Raw genomic sequence first — 7250 nt, 5'->3', positions numbered from 1 at the left:
CTTGTCAAAAAGACAAGAGACAACAAGTGTTGATGAGGGTATGGAGAAAAGGGAACACTGTTGATAGAAAAGTAAATCGGTGCAGTCACTCTGTAAAACAGTGTGAAGTTTCCTCAAATAACTAGGACTACCATATGACCCCGTAAACACACTTCAGAGTATTTATCCAAAGTAATTCAAATCAGGGTTTTGAAGAGATTTCTTCATTTCCACGTTCATTGCAGCATTATTCACAATAGCCAAAATCTGGAAACCACCTAAGTGCCCCTGTACAATAAATGGATAAAGAAGATCGCGTGCGCGTGTGTGTGTGTGTGTGTGTGTGTGTGCATGTATATCTGGAAACCACCTAAGTGCCCCTGTACAATAAATGGATAAAGAAGATCGCGTGTGTGTGTGTGTGTGTGTGTGTGTGTGTGTGTGTGTATGTATATCTAGAAACCACCTAAGTGCCCCTGTACAATAAATGGATAAAGAAGATTGTGTGTGTCTGTGCATGTATATATGTATATAAAAAAGATATATGTTATGTGTATATGTGTATACGTACATATGTATATAAATGTATGTATACGTGAATATCATTTGGCCATGAGAAAGAAGGAAATCCTGCCATTTGCAACAACATGAGTAGACCTGAAAGTGTTATGCTAAGTGAAATAATTTAGACAGAGAAAGACAAATACTGTACGACATCACTTATATGTGAAATCTTAAAAAGTGATACTCAGAAACAGAGTGGACTGCTGGTTGCCAGGTCTGGAAGATGGAAGTCAAAGGGTATCAACTTTAAGTTATAAGATTAATATGTTCTGGGTCTCTAATGTGTGTCATGGTAACTACAGCTAACACTACTGTGCTATATACTTGAAAATCAAAGAGCCTAGGTCTTTAATGTCCTCTCCAGAAATAAAAATGGTAATTATATGAGATAATAGAAGTGTTAAGTAACCCTAGTGTGGTAATAATTTCACATTACATAAGTGTATGAAATTATACACCTTAAAATTATACAATCGTATATGTCAATTATATCTCAATAAAGCTAAAAATTCCTGGTCAACAGTGAGTACCTGGGTTGTTTGTTTGATCTCCACCCCAGTTGGGGCACACACAAGAGGCAAGCCATTTATGTGTTTCTTTCACATAGATGTTTCTCTCTCTGTCTCACTCTCCCCCACCCCCACCCCTTTTCCTTCCAGTCTCCCTAAAAATCAATGGAAAAAATACCCTCAGGTTAGGATTAACAAAAATGAAAAGAGAATTCTCGAACATATTCTGAAAGATAATTGCTAGCAAAAAGTAGTTTTTGATGCTCCAATCTAGCCAACACTAGCATATGTTTCTTTGTAGTAACTTTTACATTGGCTTAAAGAAGAATTTAAAGGCAATAGTTTTTGTTTGTTTGTTTTTTTCTTAAAGAAAGAGAATGCTGCATTTTCTCCATGCTAGTATTCCTCATTTCTTTTTCTACTGCAGTTAAATCACACTTCTGAAACAAGGATCTTGAAGGACCTTCTCACTTGGTTCCAGTTGGTAACACACAAACTCTCCTAAAGCATCCTTAGGAACAAGACAACCAAACTAAGTCAGATGGCACAGAAGCCACATCTGCAGGGCTGTCCCCTTCTGTGCCATTTTAATTGCTTTCTGACTTTCATAAAAACCTGACATTTTCAATGAAGACATCAACACCAAAGTACAGCCATCACCCATGGCCTTATACTGCCTCACATTTCAAGCTTCTAACAAATACTTTTAGCTGGATCTAGTCCACAGTGCTAAATATGCTCTATTACTTCCATTCCCATGGAAACAGATAGGATGTCACAAACAGGATTATAAATTCACTCCCTGATAGGGTAAAAAAAGAAAGAAAGAAAAGAAAATCTGCTTTAGCTGAAAAAATAAGAGCTCTTATCTGAGCAAAAAAACAAAAACAAAAAAATCGTGTGGTAGGAGCCAGGAAGATACAGCAAATAACCAAAAAAAATTATCTTTACTTTCAAAAACTGAGTTTTCCCAAAAGGAAAAAATATCTAGTTAGAAAGATGAAAATGACCTATTAGACACAAATTTAATAAGAAAATAATTTCAAGTGATGTCAGCTACTTAAGGCGGGAAGCTATTTTCAGGGCAAGTCATTCCACTTTTTTTCCTGAGCAAGCCGCTTCTAAGGAAAAACATACTTAGTTCAGTAACTCAATTTTAATAGTTACTTCAGCCTCCTAATTCTGCCTCTTCCCTTTATTTTATTTTATTTTATTTTATTTTATTTTATTTTATTTTATTTTTTGGTACATGCCCCTAGCGGGAACCGAACCCAGGACTCTCTGGTCCGCAGGTCGATGCTCCAACCACTGAGCAAAACCAGCCAAGGCTGCCTCTTCCCTTTCAATCTTAACACTCACAACCCCTGATAACTTTCCTTACCCAACAAAATAACATGAAAACCTCTTATCTGGCCTTCAATTCTCTCCAGAGCCAGGCTCTGAGCCCATTAGTAACTTCCACCCTTAGCACTTTATTATATGCTCCATCCATGCAAGTCAAGTCCAAATGAGCTGTTTGACTATGTACACTGCTTGTACCTGTCTGCTATCCATATTTTGTTCTTGCTTTTCCTCTGAATTAAAAGTTCTGACCCATTATCTCCACAATTTAAAATTCTATCTATCCTTCAAGTCACTCATGAAAAGTGGCTTCCATATTGAAACCTTCCTTTCAATATCCCCGCCATGAAAAATGTTCTATGTATGACTTCTTATGTCTGACCAGCTCATAAATCTAAGACTCACTGTTTTGAATTGACTTTATTTTTAAAATATTATTTTCCTTCATCACTAGACTGTAAGCCAATATAAGATATTTGATAAATACTGACTTACACATAATGTTTAGTAAATATTGTTGAAAGTAACTAGCAAGTACAATGTTGAAAAGTTCATCTATATAAAAATTTAATCTAACTGTATCAGAGTCAGGTATAGAAAAGACACTGGGGGCGGGGAGGTACTTGTAAATCTCAGTACTGCATCAAAGGAAATAGGATAATAACTCATTTGAAACACTCATATTCGATTCAGAGGAGTTTCATAAGCCATGGTGAAAATGATTGATACTTTAATATCTTCCTTTTATAAATGAAAATATGTATATGCATAGAGGCCGTATGGATACCCAAGTCACAGTGGAAACCACCGATGAAGCTAGGATTAGAGCTAAAAATTTTCAGGTCAATAGCTTCATCCACTCACCCATATTTCTAAGAGGCCATTTCTAAGCTTCCGACAGAGTGGTCCTGAACTCAACCATGCTACTGAAGTTTTTGTTTTGTTGTGTTTTTAATTTGAGTAGTGCACATGCTTCAATGTCACCATTGAAAATCAGTCCCAGGAAAAGTCACAGAACATGAAATCAGGCAACAAGTATAGGCAGTGTGGACTGATTGATTTATTTACTATTTTGGTATATGAAATTATTAAAATATTTCCTTTGATATTGGTTGGGAGGTTTATAAGATTCAAATATTCCATCTCATTTTTGCTGATGGAGATAATAGACTTTAAACTTCAACTTCTAGAAGATAAATAAATACTAAAGGGAAGCAAAGCTTGGCCACCTGGAAGCTGCCTTTTGGGATGATTATTTTAAACTATTAAGAAACAGGACTCAGAGGAAGCCTTTGACCCTCCCTACTTTCCTGCCCAAGAGATTCAGACTGAAAAACCTGCTTCAGAAGGGGGACCTTAGGATGTTCACGTAGGTGTCATATCTAGGGCGTAATGCTTAAGGGAGTGAAGGTGTAAGGGCTTATGTGGGAGTCATATGAGGCTATTCTCCAGGCCCCTTGCTCCTCCTCTGAGGGGTCTACCACCTGACTAGTGACATGCCAGGGAAGGAAAGTCAGGGGAGTGTCCATACGCCATGGCCAATAATAAGCTAGGGGATAAAGAGTCACCCTGGAGGGTGAGGTCCCACCTCACAGTTGTCCATTGCTAGTTATCTGGGACTTTCTGCCCTGGTGAACTTTCATACCTGGCCTATCATCCCTCTGCTCATGTCTGTCTCACTGCCAACTATACCACTTCTAATTTATAGAATATGACAAAAGTGATGAAATGACACTTCCATGATTAGGCTGTAAAAATGCTATGACTTTCTTGTTACTAGAAATCTTTCTCTATTGCCTTCCTGACTTGTAGCTTTGATGAAGCCAGCTGCCATGTTGCAGAGGCCCAAGTGGTGAGAAACTAAGAGGCCTTCAGCTAATAGCTAGCAAAGATCCGAGTCCTTCAACCCAGTAATTCTCCAGGAACTGACTTCTGCCAACAATCCAAGTGAGTTTGGAGGAACCAGATGTTTTTCCAGTGGAGATCTGAGATGACCACAGTCCTAACACCTTGATTGCAGCTTGTGAGAGGCCCTGAAACAGGACCCAGCTAGGACATGCTCATACTCCTGACCCACAGAAACTGTGAAATTATAAATGTGCTAATTTTGAGCAAATAAGTTTTTAAATATTTTGTTATACAACCATAGATCACTAATACAGGGAACCAAAGGTTCCACAGAGCTTGATTCTGAAGCTGAGCAGAGTTAGCAATCCCTAAATATGCCACTTTGGGATATTGATTATTTTAGGCTGGTTAATTTTAAGAAACAGTAGACAGGGGAGATGCTGTGAAAACCAAGTAGAAGTTACCCTTTGTAAAAGGACATTTACATTTGTGAGAAAAATCTCCATCTGTAAGGGTGTTTTCCTCACTGAATTCAGTCTGTCTTTATTATCAATGGAAAAGGCTTTGGGCTTAAATCTGAATAACAATCTTAGACTTGTTTTTGTGCTTGGCTGGTAATGACCAATAACTGACTCTCCACTCCCAACATTTTTTGTTTTTAGTTGAGGTCATGTATTCTGCCATTTTGGTGAGTTACTCAGCGTTCCTGGGTCTCTCCCATTTATATAGAAGGTATTCATGTTATTAAAGCTTAATAGGGTATTCTCCTGTTAAATAGTCTTGTGTTAATTTGATTGTTAGTACAGCCAGAAGAATTTGGAAGGTAGAGGATGATTTTTCCTCCCCAACAATTCCATCATTGAACTAAGGATTTAGTTCAGGATGTAGGCAAAATCAATCAGTATATTTCATACTTAGATGGATGGTGATTGCCTTAGATTACACACGTGACCTAAACTAGACATTCATAGCGAATCTAAAATTATTGCACGGAATGCTGATGGACATGCTTAAGGAATTCTATAGTTCCAGGAGCAGCTGATAGCCATCTTGGAGCCACAAAAGAAGACAACCTTACAATGGATTAGAATCCAACAAAGACAAAGGGATAGAAATACGTTTGGTCCTTGATTGCATTACTAGACACTAGATCAAGTCTTGCTTGAAGTTAGCATAGCTCTGGGTTTTTAGTTGAATACAAGGGACTGCCCCCAGGTGCCCAGTGTCTCATTCATGACCACATGGCTCAGCTCTGTCGGGCTACAGAATAAGTCCAGTCTCTGGGCCACAAGCTTACACTTGTCTTCACCAAACCCAGAAGAACCAGGGCCCAGAGACGCAGAACTTCTCTGTTTTACTTCCCCATCCGCACATCTGCTGTTAAGGCTGTTAACCACTGGCACTGCACATAAGAGCAGCTTGGGCTAGACTTGGGCCCCTATGGCTGCTACAGAGAGAGAGAGAGAGAGAGAGAGAGAGAGAGAGAGAGAGAGAGAGCCCGCACAAGTGATCGAATGGGAGAATGAACAAATCTTGGTCTTCGTTAAGCTTTGATTATATTATCTTGGGCTTGGGAAAAAGCATGCTCTCTTCTAAACTAATCAGTCTCTTTCCTAGCTCTTTGCAGGCTTGTGCTGGGCCCTCCCCCTGTCCAATGCCTTTCCTGGATTGTCTGGGTTTCTGTGTCCCTCATCCAATCCCATCCTTCTCTCTGGCTAGACTTCTCCCTTTATGGTTGGTATTTTGGTTCCTATGTACATTTCTCAAAATAGAAGGACCTCCTCCTGGGCCATCTTGGCTTCTATTGCACATGTTGGAAGCAAAGGAATTTCCCCTTTTATTGGATCCCCATAATCTGTGGGAAGGGGCCGGCTGTCCCCCAGGGGAAATTGGAAAGCCAGTTCTTCCTACTCATTCTTGCTGGCTCAGGATTAAGTCCCCTTGGTGGAGGATGTGGCTGTCCCCGGGAGAACCTGTGAATGCTGCAGCTTCCTGGTGAATTGAACTTAACGTCCAATTCAGCTCCCTAGATTAGGTTTAATGTCTATTTCATTTTCTCCCCTTCTTTATTAATACTAACTAGCTACCTATAATAACAATATTATTATTTAATGTAGGTTGAAATGAGGTGTGTGATAATTAGCAGCATTAAAATTATCCTAAAGACTATAACTCCCACATTTTTCATATAATTGAATCATTCAAATTAAGAATCTTTAAAGGCATTAAAGAGCACCCTGAACCTTTTCCAATTAAGTGATAAAATGTATTTCCCATAACAGTGACAGTCATAAAAGCATATATTATAGCTAATTATTGATATATGATAATTGAACGCAAATGAACTGCAATGAAATAACATAAACAATTCAAGGAAATATCAACACTATTTAATTGTATTGTGATTCATTTCATTATAATTAAACATCAAGGTCAACACTTATAAAGGGTACTTCTGAAGCAGGAGCATAAAGTGCCTTAAAGCCAACGTTGTTTGAAAATAAGTTTTAAAGTCTACTAACTAGTGCTTACTTCAGCAGCACATATACTACAATTGGAACAATACAGAGAAGATTGGCATAGCCCCTGCACAAGGATGACATGCACATTCGTGAAGCGTTCCATATTTTTACTAGACCATCAACTTACACCATACACAAGAAAAAACTCAAAATGGATAAAAGACTTAAATGTGACTCATGAATCCATAAAAATCTTAGAAGAAAATGTAGGAAATAAAATTTCAGACGTCATACGCAGCAGAATTTTCACTGATACATCACCTAAGGCAATAGAAACAAAGGAGAAAATGAACACATGGGACTACATCAAACTCAAAAGCTTCTGCACAGCAAAAGAAACAACCACCAAAATGGAAAGGCAACCCACTCTATGGGAGAGCATAACTGCCAATGATACATCAGATAAGAGGTTAATTTCCAAAATATATAGAGTGCTCATACAGCTCAACAAAAGGAAGACAAAAAACCCAATTAAAAAATAGGCAGA

General features: G+C 38.4%; 1 non-coding gene across 1 annotated transcript; it reads left to right on the top strand.

Moving 5' to 3' along the window:
• The first annotated feature begins 6765 nt into the window (after positions 1-6765).
• On the top strand, positions 6766-6872 carry LOC118624759. Its single transcript, XR_004958431.1, has one exon. It is a non-coding gene; the product is annotated as a U6 spliceosomal RNA (small nuclear RNA).
• The last annotated feature ends 378 nt before the right edge of the window (positions 6873-7250 follow it).

This window comes from Molossus molossus, unplaced genomic scaffold, assembly GCF_014108415.1.
Source record: "Molossus molossus isolate mMolMol1 unplaced genomic scaffold, mMolMol1.p scaffold_m16_p_10, whole genome shotgun sequence".
NCBI classification, from domain to species: Eukaryota; Metazoa; Chordata; class Mammalia; order Chiroptera; family Molossidae; genus Molossus; species Molossus molossus.
The sequence above is the reverse complement of the archived record's forward strand: the minus strand, read 5'-3'. Positions and strand labels throughout refer to the sequence as shown.